This window comes from Hemitrygon akajei, chromosome 11 (genome assembly GCF_048418815.1).
Source record: "Hemitrygon akajei chromosome 11, sHemAka1.3, whole genome shotgun sequence".
NCBI lineage: Eukaryota > Metazoa > Chordata > Chondrichthyes > Myliobatiformes > Dasyatidae > Hemitrygon > Hemitrygon akajei.
The window spans coordinates 82,900,968-82,914,425 of NC_133134.1; the positions used below are offsets into that span (position 1 = coordinate 82,900,968).

Consider the following 13,458-nt stretch of genomic DNA (forward strand, 5'->3'; position numbering starts at 1 on the left):
GACTGGTGGGCAACTCTTAGTCTAGCCTCCACCCTTTTTTCCTGTTTGGCATGGGTGACCCTACCAAGACCCTGACTCCAGCCAGCATAGCTTTCCAGGACATTGCGGCATGCAATCCTCCGAACCTTACGACAAGGTTGTGGTCCTCCTAGAGGAAGAGGGCCACACACCATCATAATCACAAGAGATCTCATGTTTTGCTGGAAATCTTGAACAACACACAAAATGTTGGAGGAACTCAGCAGGTCAGGCAGCATCCAAGGGGGGGGAATAGACCATTGATCTTCTGGGCTAAGACCCATCACTAGGACAGGTCCTGATGAGTGGCACATGGATTTCAATACAGGTGTGCATTATGGAAAGTCACATCAGTGAAGGACGTGTACTGTGAATGGCAGGGCACTAAGGAGCATAATGGAACAGAGGGACTTAGTGCAACTGCATAGTTTATTGAAAGTGCAGCACAGATAGCTTGGTGAAAAGGCTATTTAGCATACTGGCCTTCACCAGTCAGGACATTTGAGTATAAAAGTTGAAACATTATATTCTCATTGTATAAGTTATTGGTAAAGCTGTGTTTCGAGTACTGTATACAGTTTCTGATCCACTGTTATAGGGAGGATGTGGTCACACTGGAAAGAATGCAGCAAAGATTTACGAGGATGATGCCAGGACTAGAGGAGCAGAGTTATAGGGAGAGCTTGGCCAGGGAAGGTCTTTATTCCTTGGAATGTAGCAGAGTGAAGGACAACCTTCTAGAGGTTTAGGATTTTGACAATATTTTCCCCAGGCTAAGGGAGATGAAAATTAGGAAGCATAGGTTCAGGGTGTGTGGGGAGAAAAGTTTAAAGGGGACCTGAGGGGCAATTTATTTTTCATGCAGAGGGTGATGAGTGAATGGAATGAGCTGCCAGAGGAAGTGATTGAGACAGACACAATAGTGTTGTTTCAGAAGCACTTGGAGGGGCGGGCGGAGGAGAGATACGGGGCAAATGCAGGAAACTGGGTAGGCACCATGGTCAGCATGCTCTGGTTGGGCTGAAGTTCCTGTATCCCTTTTGCATTGCTTTATTACTCTAACACATATAATTCTAAGGGTCTCAGCCATTTCCCTCCATGGACGCTACCTGACCTGGTGAGCATTTTCTGTGTTGCTCAAGGTTTTCAGCATCTGCACAATCTCTTGTGTTTACAATGAGGGCACAGACATTGTAAATTCAGAGGGGATTTGAAGATTGATTTTCACACAGAGGATGATTGAAATCTGATCATTGCAGCCTGAGGAGCTGGTAGAGGTAGATGTTCTCGGAAACGTTTGGAAATGTACTGGAAATGCCAAGGTATGGATGGCTGTAGGCTGAGCACTAGAAACTGGTTTATTCTAGATGAATAATTGATGGTGTGTGTGGGCCAAGGGACCTCAGTGACTGACTGGGAAGCCTATTAGATGGGTGAATTACATGAGGACCATCGTATCGGTAAAGCAGCCTTTGTTGCAGGGAGTAACACTTTTCTCTCATAAAGGCACAGTCAAGCTTAGCTGTATATCCAGCCTCACCACAAGCAGCAGAGTGATTATTCCACAGAACACAGGCAGAAACGTAAACACAGGTGATTCTGCAGATGCTGGAAATCCTGAACGACACACACACACAAAATGCTGGAGGAACTCAGCAGGTCAGGCAGCATCGATGGAGGGGAATAAACAGTCAATGTTTTGGACCGAGATCCTTCATCAGGACTGACTTGGCATTTTGTGTGTGTGTCAGAAACAGCTGGGTTAAATGACTTGAGAGGTTTGGACAAGTAGAGTGCAATTTGTGTTCAGCTAGTATCAGGAAATTTCTTTGCAAGTGTTGGATTTGGATCCAAGCTTGTTTTTTTTTTAAACTGTGTTTTCCTTGTGTGTTTACCATTCCCTACGCTTGCCTCATCAGAGGATGCTTCCTATTGTGGGGGAGTCTAGATCCAGAGAACAGAGCCTCTGAATAAAGGATGTCCCTTTAGAACAGAGAGGAGGATTTTTTTTAGCCAGAGGAATCTGTGGTGTGAATTTGTGGAATTCATTATCACAGACAGATGTGGAGGCCAAGTCATTGGGTATATTTAAAGTGGAGGTTGATAGGTTCTTGACTACATGTACAACACGCTGGAGGAACTCAGCAGGTCCAGCAGCATCCATGGAAACGAGCAGTCAACATTCCAGGCCAAAACGTTGACTGCTCGTTTCCACGGATGCTGCCCGACCTGCTGAGTTCCTCCAGCGTGCTGTACGTGTTGCTTTGACCACAGCATCTGCAGTGCACTTTGTGTTTCAGGTTCTTGACTAGGAAGGGCATCAAAAGAAAGGAGGTTGAGAAAGAATAAATCAGCCATAATGGAATGGTGGATTGGCCTAATACTGCTTCTATCTCTTATTTTCACCTCATTCTTGACTTGCGAAGAACCTTCTAGGAAGCATCATCTCTTGAATCTAACATGGAGATGTTACCTGAACTAACAATGCAAATTTCTCTCTGAAAATGCTGAATGGATTGTCAGAATGTGAGGTGGCAGAATAAAAGTGGCTTGGCCACCAGGTCAAATGCGGGATTAAGATTGGCTTTATTTGTCAAGTATACATTGAAACATATGGTGAAATGCGTCATTTGCTTCAAATTGCCAAGGATTGTGCTGAGCACCCTCAAGTGTCACTTCCGGTGCCTGCATAGCTTGCCACAACTCATTAACCCCGACCCGTGCATCTTTGGAATGTAGGAAAACTGGAGTACTTGGAGGAAGCCTACACAGTCATAAAGAAAATGTTCAAGCGCTTTACAGACTATGGTGGGAATTGAACCCTGATCTTGCACCTAATACAGTTACGCTACCTCATCCTACAAGTGATAATTGCTTGTAACTTCATTTGGAAATTCAGAAGAGGCTGCTTTATCCAGAGTGTGATGTATGTAAGTGTTGAGAGATCTTGGGGTCCGAGTGCAAAGCTTTCTGAAAGTGACTACACGTGTTGATAGACTGGTACAGAATGCAAACGGCATGCTTGCCTTTATTAGTCGAGACACTGAATTCAAGAGTTGTGAAGTTCCGTTGCAGCTTTATAAAAGTCTGGTTTGGCTACATCTGGATTATTGCATTCAGAACTCTTCGAGATGTCCAGGTACTACCTGTGGAAGTCCATCATGAGATCAGAAAGGCAATTCCATGTGACACAACAGCTGTGGCAGGGTTTGCATTTTATTACTGAAACCAAACAGCAGAAATGGCAGTGATGCTCCACTCCCTAATGACCCGATGAGAATAACACTACAGCTGTGCAGATCCCCACAGTATCTTGTCACAGAGGCTGACGTAAAAACGCCCTTCATGAAGGTGAACGCTTGCAAGGCATCAGGCCACGATGGTACCTGGCAGGCTGTGGAAAACCTGTGCCAAGTACCTAGCTGAATTATTCAAGGACGTCTTCAATCTCTCCTTGCTGCAGTTTGAGGTTCCCACCTGCTTCAAAAGGGCAGCAATTGTACTGGTGCCCAAGATGCACAATGACTGTCAGCTGGTAGCACTCACATTTACTGTGATGAAGTGCTTCGAGAGTTTGATCACGGCTAGAGTTAACCCCTGCCTGAGCAAGGACTGGGACCCATTGCAGTTTGCTTTCTGTCACAACAGGTCTGCAGCAGATGCAATCTCACTGCTTCTCTACTCTGCTTTGTGGCCCCTGGACAAGAGCAAACCACACATCAGCCTGCTGTTTATTGATTACAGCATGGTGTTCAATGCTGTAATCCTCTCAGTTTTACTCAGCTAAACCAGCACCTCTGTACCTTCCTCTACAATGGCTCCTTCTCTTCCTCACTAACAATCAACACTGGTGCATCTCAAGGATGCATGAGATGCCTCTGCCCACTGCTCCACTCTCCTGACATTCAGGGCTGTGTGGCTCAAACACCATCTATAAATTCACAGTTGACACCCCTGTTGTTGGCAGATTCTCAGATAGTGATAGGGAGACACTGAGATAGATAAACACCGAGTTGCTGCCACAACTCAGTCACAACAGTCAGTGTGGACATGGTGGAGGATTACAAATACCTGGGGATGCGAATTGTCAATAAACTGGACTGGTCAAAGAACACTGAGGCTGTCTACAAGAAGGGTCAGAGCCGTCTCTATTTCCTGAGGAGACTGAGGTCCTTTAACATCTGCAGGACGATGCTGAGGATGTTCTACGAGTCTGTGGTGGCCAGTGCTATCATGTTTGCTGTTGTGTGCTGGGGCAGCAGGCTGAGGGTAGCAGAAACCAACAGAATCAACAAACTCATTCGTAAGGCCAGTGATGTTGTGGGCGTGGAACCGGACTCTGATGGTGGTGTCTGAAAAGAGGATGCTGTTCAAGTTGCATGCCATCTTGGACAATGTCTCCCATCCGCTCCATAATGTACTGGTTAGGCACAAGAGTACATTCAGCCAGAGACTCATTCCATCGAGATGTAACACTGAGCATCATAGGAAGTCATTCCTACACGTGTGGCCATCAAACTTTACAACTCCTCCCTCGGAGTGTCAGACACCCTGAGCCAATAGGCTGGTCCTGGACTTATTTCCACTTGGCATAATTTACCTATTATTTAATTATTTATGCTTTTATATTGCTATATTTCTACACTATTCTTGGTTGATGCGACTGTAACAAAACCCAATTTCCCTCGGGATCAATAAAGTATGTCTGTCTGTCAAAACACCAAATTTCACTATGTATGTCGATGATATTAAACATGCTTCCGATTCTGATAGAACTGTTTAGGAGTCTGTTGTATAGACATGGGAATGGTGGAATATGAGAATTGTCAGTAGAAGGGGTTTGTTTAATTAGTTTGGTGCAGCATCAGATGGCTTGTTTCTGTGCTGTACTATTCTGTGTTCTTGGGGACCTGTGGGAGAAGTTCAAAGTACATGTATATCCCCATTTACAGCCCCGAGATTCATTTTCTTGTGGAATACATAGTAAATCCAATAACCATAATAGAATCAATGGAAGACTGCTCCCAACAGGGCGGACAGCCTGTGGACAAACTACAAACGTAGAAAGAAACAAAAAAAATGAGCGATAAATATCAAGAAAATGAGATGGAGTCCTTGAAAATGAGTTTGTAGGTTGTGGGAACATTTCAATGGTGGGGTAAGCGAAGTTGTGAAGTTATTCCCTTTGCTTTAAGAACTTGATGGTCCTGAACCTGGGTCCTAAGGCTCCTGTACCACCACCTTGATGACGGCAGCAAGAAGCGAGTATGACTTGATTGCGGTGGGGGTCCCTTATGATACATGCCTCCTGCAACAATGCTTCTTGTAGATGCGTTTAATGGTGGGGAGAGCTTCACCTGTGATGAACTGGACCATATCCACTACTTTTTGTAGGGTTTTCAGTTCAAGGGCTCTGGTGTTCCTGTACCAGACTGTGATGCAGCCTGTCGGTGCGCTCTCCACCACACATCTAAAGAAGCTTGTCAAAGTTTTAGATAAATCTCTGCAAACTCCTAAGGAAGTAGAGACACTGCCATGCTTTCTTTGTAATTGCACTTGTGTGCTGGGCCCAGGACAGGTCCTCTGAAATGATAACACTGAGGAGTTTGAAGTGAGTAAACAGAAACTCAGTGAAGAGGGAAAAATTTGGGAGGGAGGCATGGTGTGCGGACAGCAACCTGGCCCTTAACACCCAGAAGACCAAGGAGATCATTGTGGACTTCAGGCATGCTAGGAGCCACACTCACGTCCCCATCTACATCAATGGAGCTGTAGTGGAGCGTGTATCAAGCTTCAAATTTCTTGGTGTCCACATTTCCGAGGATCTCACCTGGTCCCTGAACTCCTCCATCCTTATCAAAGCGCCTTTATTTCCTGTGGAGCATCAAGAAAGCTCACCTGTGTCCCAGGATACTGACGGACTTTTACCACTGTACCATTGAGAGCATACTCACCAACTGTATCTCAGTGTGGTATGGCAATTGTCCCGTATCGGACTGCAAAGCACTCCAGCGGGTGGTGAAAACTGCCCAGCGGATTATCGGCACCCAATTGCCCACCATTGAGAACATCTACCATGAACGCTGCCTGGGCAGCGCGAAAAGCATTATCAAGGATGCATCTCATTCGAACCATGGACTTTTTACTCTCCTCCCATCCGGTAGGCGCTACAGGAGCCTTTGCTCCCGCACCAGCAGGCACAGGAAGAGCTTCTTCCCTGAGGCTGTGACCCTGCTGAACCTCACATCACAGCGCTAAGCAGTATTGCACCCATATTGTACTGTCTCAGTACTCTTATATTTGTGTGCTGTAGCACTTACTTTTTATTTGCAGTTATTTTGTAAATAACACTATTCTTTGCATTTCTAGTTAGATGCTAACTGCTTTTCATTTGGCTTTGTATCTGTACTCGGCACAATGACAAATAAGTTGAATCTAATCAAATCCAATTTTGAACATGAGTGCTGACAAAATGGCCTGTTGTGGCGACCCACTTTCTGCGCAGGCAAACCGGCTCACAAATAGCCAGCGCGCGGGGAGAGGCTTTGGTAATGCACCTCTGACGTCATTTCCGCCCGGAGAGGGTGAGCGCTAGGAATTAAATGCCAGCGCCACAAAGTTTGAATAAACTAGTCTCGAAACGACTTACCGACTGCGTGTCGTTATTTCAGCGCTGTGTGTAGCACATTGCTACATTGGTGACCCCAACGGTCCAAACGGGATTTAGACCAAAGATGACCGACTCGTTCATGCAGTTTCGCTAAAACTGCCGACTTTCTGGACGCTGCGACCACGCGTGTGATTTAGCCAAGCAGAAGCCCAGTTCCAGATTCAGCAGATATCTTCTGATTCCACGCGTTACTATCACGTGGTGAACATCCTTGACCAGGAGACGGCCGCCCAGGTTGCGGATTTCATACAGTCGCCCGCGGAAGAAGGCAAATATGAAGCATTCAAAGCGCTGCTCATTGGGACCTTTGGCCTCTCACGGCGTGAGCGGGGTGCCCGCCTGCTTCACCTGGACGGTTTGGGAGACAGACTGCCGTCAGCATTGATGAACGAGATGCTGTCCCTGGCTGACGGACACAAGCCCTGCCTCATGTTCGAGCAAGCGTTCCTAGAGCAACTGCCCGAGGACATACATCTGCTGCTGGCTGACGCAGATTTCAGCGACCCCCGGAAGGTGGCAGCCCGGGCAGAGGTGCTGTTGAAAGCCAAGAGGGAGAGTGTGGCATCCGTCGGTCAGATTACCAGGCCATGCGCCCAACAGCAGACCAGACCAGGCCTGGCAGGGGGGCGCACACAACACAGAGGCAGGAGTGAGGAGGCCAGTGAACAGTGGTGTTTCTACCACCAGCAGTGGGGCACAAAAGTCCGCCGTTGTCGCCCGCCCTGCAAGGGCCAGGGCCAGGGCCAGCTGCCGCTAATGACTATGGCGGCTGGCCACCAGGACAGCCTCTTGTACGTCTGGGACAAACAGTCGGGACACCGCTTCTTGGTCGACACCGGAGTGGAAATCAGCGTCTTGCCCCTGACGGGGTACGACCCCAAAACGGCACTCATCACCCCGTTCGGCCTGTTCGAGTTCCTCCGAATGCCGCTCGGCCTGAAGAATGCTGCACAGACGTTCCAGTGGCTAATGGATGCGGTGTGACGCGACCTGGACTTTGCGTTCATCTTTATAGCCAGCAGTAGTCGCCAGGAGCATCTGTCCCACCTCCGCCAGCTCTACTCAGACCACAAACCATTGACCTTCACGTTCACGAAGGTGTCCGATCCCTGGTCGGCTCGCCAGCAGTGACATCTGTCGTACATCTCCGAGTACACGATGGACATCCAGCATGTCTTGGGAAAGGACAATGTCGTGGCGGACGCACTCTCCAGACCAGCTGTCCAGGCCCTGTCCCTGGGGGTGGACTATGCAGCACTGGTGGAGGCGCAGCAGGCAGACGACGAGATGCCCAGCTACAGGACCGCAGTCTTGGGTTTACAGCTGCAGGACTTTCTCGTAGGCCCAGGTGAGAGGACCCTCCTGTGCGACATGGCTACCAGCCAACCTCGCCCCATCGTCCCAGCAGCCTGGAGGCGGCGAGTTTTCGACTCCATACACGGTTTGGTGCACCCATCTATCGGGACAATCGTCCGGCTGGTATCCTGCAAGTTCACGTGGCACGGACTTCGCAAGCAGGTCGGTGAATGGGCCAGAACGTGCGCGCAGTGCCAAACAGCCAAGGTGCAGCAGCACACTAAAGCCCCGCCACAGCAGTTCGAACCCACCCACCGGAGGTTCGACCACATTCATGTGGATATCGTGGGCCCCCTACCAGTGTCCCGAGGAGCGCAGTACCTCCTAACTATGGTAGACCAGTTCACGAGGTGGCCAGAGGCGGTCCCGCTCACCGACACATCTGCCGATTCCTGCGCCCAAGCACTGATTGCAACCTGGGTAGCACGGTTCAGGGTACCGGCCCACATTACCTCTGACAGAGGCGTCCAGTTCACCGCCAGCCTGTGGTCAGCTGTGGCCAGCCTGTTGGGAACACAGCTACACCACACTACTGCCTACCGCCCACAGTCGAACGGACTAGTGGAACGCTGCCACTGTCACTTGAAGTTGGCTCTCATGGCCCGCCTAAGAGGACCTAACTGGGTGGACGAGCTTCTCTGGGTCCTGCTTGGAATTCGCACAGCGCCCAAAGAGGATCTGTACGCCTCGTCGGCCGAGTTGGTGTATGGCGCGCCCCTGGCCGTCCCGTGAGAGTTCATACCAGCCCCAAGGGGGCAAGAGGAGGAACCCGCAGCAGTCCTGGACAGTCTACACGAGAGGCTCGGCAACCTGGCCCACGTACCAACTTCACAGCACGGACGGACCCCGACCCATGTACCCAAAGTCCTGCAGAACTGTAAGTTTGTGTTTGTACGAAGGGGCAAACACTACAGCGGCCATACGAGGGGCCTTTCAAGATGATCAACAACAACCGGTCCACGTATGTTCTGGACATTGGAGGGAAAGAGGAGGTTTTCACGGTGGACTGACTCAAACCAGCCCATGTGGACTTGGCGCAGCTGGTCGAGGTTCAGGCACCACAGCGCAGAGGCAGTCCTCCCAAACAGAGGCTGATCCAGACTGTGGACATTGGGGGGTGTATCGCCGGTTCTGGGGGGGGGGGGTATGTGGCGACCCACTTTCTGCACAGGCGAACTGGCTCACAAATAGCCAGCGCGTGGGGGGAGACCTTGGTAATGCACCCCTGACGTCATTTCCGCCCAGAGAGAGCGGGCGCTAGGGATTAAATGCCAGCGCCGTGAAGTTTGAATAAACTAGTCTCAAAATGCCTTACTGACTGTGTGCCGTTATTTCAGCACTGTGTGTAGCACATCGCTACACTGTTATCTTTCTGCAAATTTTGTTCCTCTTTTTGATATGACAGTGCCATCTGTGAGCCACAGGGTGATCTGTAAACCATATTCCTACCTGACGTGGTAGTGTGACTCACTTCTTTTCACTCTGTGCTGAATGCTGAGATACCGACCAACACACACAAAATGCTGGAGAAACTCAGCAGGTCAGACAGCATTTATGGAGTTGATGTTCCATTCTGAGACCTGACATCAGCCTTTATCAGAGTCTTGGCCCACAACATCTACTGATAAAATGAGATTAGACTGTATTTTTCGATGTATATATTGCAGTGAAATGCATTGTTTGTGTCAATGACTAGCACACTCCAAATATGTGCTGGGGGGTGGGGACGGCAGCCCGCAACTTACTTAACTCTAATACGTATGTCTTTGGAATGTGGGAGGAAAGCAGAGAATAGATTGGACATACAATGGGGGGGGGAGGGTGTGAAGTCTTTATTGTTTTTGTTACTATTGTGTTATTTATCTTGTGATTTTTCTCTTTGCGAACTGCATTGGATCTGGGGTAACAATTATTTTGTTCTCCTTTACACTTGTGCACTGGAAATGACATTAAAACCCGTGTAGTTACGGGGAGAGCATACAAACTTTCTACAGGCAGTGGCAGGAATTGAACTCTGATTGCTGGCACTGTGACGCGTTACGCCATCTGCAACGTGTTCGTGTTGCTGTTTATTCCCCTCCATAGAAGCTGCCTGGCCTGCTGAATTGCTCCAGTGTGTGGTGCTCAGGATCCCAAGCATCTGCAGAATCTCTTTGTGTCTGTGAGATACTGAGTAGCTCGTCTGTGTGGGGAGTGACTGATAAGAAGACCCTCCTTCAGATATGCCTTGAAGCGTTGTGACAGAGATATGTAGATGTCAGTTGCCCACAGGAAGATCCGTTGATGAAGTAAGACACAGGAGGGGTGCGATAGAACCAGGGGAACTGCAGTCATTGCTCTGCTCCTGTTTGAGTGAAAAGTTGTATCATGCGATCACTTGAATCGAGAACAGGGTCTTGGCGTCTAGAGGGCACCTCCTTTCCCCCCAAGCTGCAGGGCAAGTTGTGGGAATAGAGTTCACGTGTGTTGCCTCTGTACAAAGTCACGGAGTGCCCTCTCCTCTTTATGTTTGCCCTCAGTCGAGAATTATTGGCGACAGCAACTCTGCCCCACTTCCATCTGTGATCTCGGGTGCTTCCTGTGCAGAGTCTGCAAGCTCTCACCATGACCACGTGAGTTTCCTCCCACATCCTAAACAATAACCAGCCGGTGGGCTGATTAACTGCTGCAAATAATCCCCAGTGTAGATGAGTGGCAGGCGAATGAAGGGGCTGCTCAGGAGCTACTTGTCTACACTGGAGGTAATTTACAGAGCTGGTTACAGGGAATGTGGGTGGGGGGGGAGCTGTTGAGTGAGGTGGCTGTGTAGCATTGCAGTTAATATTATGCTATCACAGCGGCAGCGACCTGGGTTTAATTCCGCTGCTGCTGTCTGTAACTTTGCACGTTCTTCCCTAGACTGCACGTGTTTCCTCCAGATGCTCCAGTTTCCTCCCACATTCCAAAGACCTACGGAGTAGAGTTAGAAGTTGCTATGTTGGTGCTTGAAGTGTGGCAACGCTCGTGGGCTGCCCCTAGCAAAATCCTGGACTGTTGGCCACACGTAGCGCATTTTACTGCCTGTTTTGATCTGCTTGTGACAAAGCTATTCTTTTGGTATTGTTTTATTATTGTCAGATGTACTGAGGTATAGTGAAAAGATTCTTACATACTGTTCATATGGATAAGATCATGTAGCGCTCTTACAACATAGCAACTTGGGTTCAGTTACCGCCTCTGTCTGTAAGGAGTTTGTATGCTCTCTCTCTGGCCATGTGGGTTTCCTCCAAATGCTCTGGTTTCCAATCGCATTCCGAAGATGTACAGGTTAGTAGGTTAATTGGTCAAATTGGGCACCACGTGCTCATTGGGCTGAAAGGGCCTGTTACCATGCTGTGTTTCTATAAATAAAATAAAGATGGTATCGTTGTGAACCATCTTATTACTGCTTACTGAAGTTGTCCCCTTGTTCGTGGTAATGACATTCCCAGAAGTGGCTCACTGGTTGTGAAGCACCCTGGGGTTTGCAGATCACTATAGAATTGTGCACAGGATGGTTTGTGCACATCAGGGGGGAGACTAGTGGCCAGACAATGGTGACAGGTAGCTTGCATTTTGGTTTAATTTCACTGACTATTTCCCATTCCGTTCCAGGTGCAGCCGTAACAGAATTGGGAAATGTGTCACCTATGGACCTGAAGTCGCCTTGCTTCTCCCCTGTTTCCCGCACCATCCTGCCCCTGCAGTTTTTCTTCAGGTACCTTTGATCCAACTGTGTACAGCTTGTCTTGTTTTATCCAGGGTGGCATGGTTAGTTAACACTTTACAGTGCCAGCGGTTAGTGATCGAGGTTCAATTCCCGCCACTGTCTGTAAGGAGTTTGTATGTTCTCTCTGATCAGGTGGGCTTCCCCTGGGATCTCTGGTTTCCCACTATATTCCAAAGGTGTACTGGTTAGGGTTGGTAAGTTGTGGACTTGCTGTGTCGGTGCCGGAAGCGTGGTGAAGCATGCACGCTGCCCCAGCACTTCCTTTGACAGTGGCCAAACGTACAAAAAAACTTCATTCAAATATAAAAAACGTACAAAGATTAGGTTCACATATCTGTTAACGATTGCAACTTAAAATATAGTACTACTATTTATAAAATACTCATTTCCTAAAGGGGGGCGTCCACTGTACCCATAGCAATTGCGTGCTCCCTCTCAAAGGACACCGGGCATGAACGTAACCGTGTTGGTCGTTGATGCAAGAAATACATTTCACTGTATGTTTCAATGTACATGTGACAAGTAAAGACATTTGGGTTAGTAAATTGTGAGTATGTTTTGTTGGTCTCGGAAGAATGTAGCTCAGTACATCTTCAGATGGTTGGTTGTTGACATAAATGTCATAACAAGTGAAGTTAATCTTTATCCCTGATGCTCACAGGTGCTATTAAGACCATGGCTGAGGCAACTTGCTGTCTGTTTTTAAATTCTGTATTAAGTGCTCACTGTATTTCGTGCATGTCTGAGCTAGGAGTGTATGAAAGTTTGTTTTCTAAAGAAAAATCTATTTTGAAGATTTCACAAAGAAGTGTTGACTGGGACCCAGTGGAAGTTGGGATGAATGAGCCGTGAGTATAGTTATGTTAAGAATGCATTTAATAAGATGCTGATATTGCAGATAGCAACAAGCAGCAGACTACGTGGCAATTTCTTCTCGATGAGGGTGGTGAATCTCTAGAACTCTTACCCTGGGGGTTGGTGAAAGCTGGATTTAAAGTGGTGGATGAATATTTGATGGGTTGTGGTTTTAGGGGGAAATGGAGAAGTGGCATTAAGCTGAAGTTAATCAGTCATGGTCATTCTAATTGGCAGAGGAGGCTTGAGTTTGCCTAATGATCTGTGTCCTATTTGTGCAACGTGACTTACCGCTGTTGACTGAGGGAGAAGATTAGATTTAAAGATTAGCGTTTATTTGTCACACGTATGTCGAAACATGCAGTAAAATGCATTGTTTCGCATTGATACCCAACACTGTCAATGATATACTGAGGGCAGCCTGCAAGTGTTGCCACGCTTCCGGGCGTGCCCACCCACAACTCACCAACCCTGGCCCATACATCTTTGGAATGTGGGAGGATACCGGAACGCCTGGAGGAAACCCACGTGGCCACAGGGAGAACTTGAGGTCAGTACTGATATGTTTATGAGAAGTTGCTAGTTGAATAATCCAGAGGCAGAATGGAAAGAGGCACATGCCCCATGATTCCTGTCACCTTGGTTTAATCTGACATGAGGTATGGTTAGAGAGCCATGTTAAAGTTGAGTTCAACTTGAAATTTGATAGGGAGAAAGTAAAGTCTGATGTGGCAGTATTTCAGTGGAGTAAGGGAAATTACAGTGGTATGAGAGAGGGGTTGGCCAAAGTAAATTGGAAGGAGATGCTGGC

The 13,458-nt window shown here is 48.1% G+C and overlaps 1 protein-coding gene across 6 annotated transcripts in view; it reads left to right on the top strand.

Moving 5' to 3' along the window:
- LOC140735775 (zinc finger protein 687-like) overlaps positions 1-13,458 on the top strand; it is an 82,656-nt gene that overhangs the window by 13,211 nt on the left and 55,987 nt on the right. For 5 of the 6 annotated variants that reach the window (XM_073061251.1, XM_073061249.1, XM_073061247.1 and 2 more), the window contains exon 2: positions 11,678-11,780. The gene's annotated coding sequence lies outside the window, so the exon portion shown is untranslated. Of the gene's footprint in view, positions 1-10,563; positions 10,657-11,677; positions 11,781-13,458 lie in introns of all 6 variants that reach the window. The other variant, XM_073061248.1, reaches the window with a different exon arrangement.